This window comes from Dipodomys merriami, unplaced genomic scaffold (assembly GCF_024711535.1).
Source record: "Dipodomys merriami isolate MVZ:Mamm:240054 unplaced genomic scaffold, mDipMer1.0.p SCAF_153, whole genome shotgun sequence".
Classification (NCBI taxonomy): Eukaryota; Metazoa; Chordata; class Mammalia; order Rodentia; family Heteromyidae; genus Dipodomys; species Dipodomys merriami.
The window spans coordinates 1,515,869-1,517,628 of record NW_027202860.1 but is presented as its reverse complement, the minus strand read 5'-3'; positions in this window follow the sequence as shown (position 1 = coordinate 1,517,628).

Here is a 1,760-nt window from a genome sequence, read left to right as displayed (position 1 = left end):
ATCAAAAGCCAGAATGAGGACTCCAGATTTCCTGCCCTTCCCCCACAGGGCTTGGGCTCATTTCCTTGCACCACACAGCATTCTGGTCCAGATGTCAAGAAAGCTGCTTCCCGCTCTCAGCCCTGCAGGCTTCTCTGTCACTGATTTAACATGAAGGGGCTCTGAGAACTGAGTTATAAATAAGACTCATGCTGGCCCCAGGAAGGAAGGAAATAAAGTGGTCTGCCAAATTGCCATTCTTCAGCTCACAGCCTCCCCCTCCCCCCCACACCTCCTTATTCCACCCCCCTTCTTAGCCCATAGTTTCTTGGGGTGAAATTCTCTTTCTCATCTCCTAATCCTGTTTTCTTCCAGGTTTGGGGGCTGAAGTAGAGACAAGGATCATTAGGACATCTGTTGTTAGATCTATGCAGCCACATCTTCATTATAGTATCCCTGCACCTCCAAATCTCATGAGAAGCTGATAAAAGAAAGGTCTCTGGAGGAAACACCCTCTCTATTTCCATAACAGAAACACAAATTGTCAGTAACCATTAGCCAGGAAGGGAAATACCCTGATTTTTACCCAATGATATTTCCCGACACAGACTCTATCCTCAAAGAGGCATTGCAGCCTGTAGGCTGTAGCCTGTAGGCAGACATGCATGTCTGCAGAGGCAGGCAGGACAGTGATGAGCGAAGCAAGCCAGGAGCAGGAGGACATGAATGGGAGAAAGTAGGGAGAGGGCCGAGCTGAAAAATTCATCTTCCACTTCCAGGGCAGTTATTGACTCCAACCAAACATTGCTGCCAGACCTTCCAACTTCTTAAAAGAAGCTAGAAAAGTATGGTGTTTTTTTTTAATTAGAAAATTTCCCAATTTTTAACTGTGTGCAACAAGTTAATTAAAAGGGTAAAGAGAGCATGCAGGACATGGATGAATCTCAGCTTCAGGGTCTGCAGTACAGACAAGAATGATTCTTACTGAGGAAGGTTAAGCTGATCTTGCATTATACAAAAGAGAAATTGAAGCCAAGCAGGCTTCACTACATTGTCCAGAGCCACCCGTGACGCGTGACAGAACTGAAATTTGCTTTTTAATTTTTTTGTTTTTTGTTTAAATTTTATTATCTTTCTTTGCCAGTCGTAGGGCCTGGGCACTGTGCCCAAGCCTCTTTGTACTCAAGGCTAGTCTCTACTCCTTGAGCCATCGCTCCACTTCCAGCTTTTTTTGGTAGCTGATTGGAGATAAGAGTCTATCAGGCCTTCCTTTCCTAGCTGGCTTCGAACCACAGTCTTCAGCTCTCATCCTCTTGAGTAGCTTGAATTTTAATCTAAGACAACAGTCAAGTGCTTTTCACTGGATCCTATTTGCCACCAACGCAGAAGGACATTAAAACAAGACATTTTCAAGCAACCAAAAAGGGTCTGTTACAACAATTCCAAGGAAAACCATGTCGCTATAGTTGAGCACCACACACAAATCCCTTTCTCTCTCTGGGTTTCCTAATTTGCCCAGTGAGTTTGTCGGGACAACCAATGGGGTGCTAGACTTCTAGAACTGGAGTTGCAAGTCATCTGGCTGAGGCATTGCCTGCTTTTCTGCAGTGCAGTATCCCTGCAACCTAGCACAATGTTTGACATACAGAAGACTCTCTGAATAGTTCTTGTGGGAATGATAATCTTATAAAGTCCATTATGAAGTAAAGTTACTTCATCCCTCTAGCCATCTATCCATCCACTTAAAATCTGTTCATTCACCTTACGTAAGGTCACTGAGC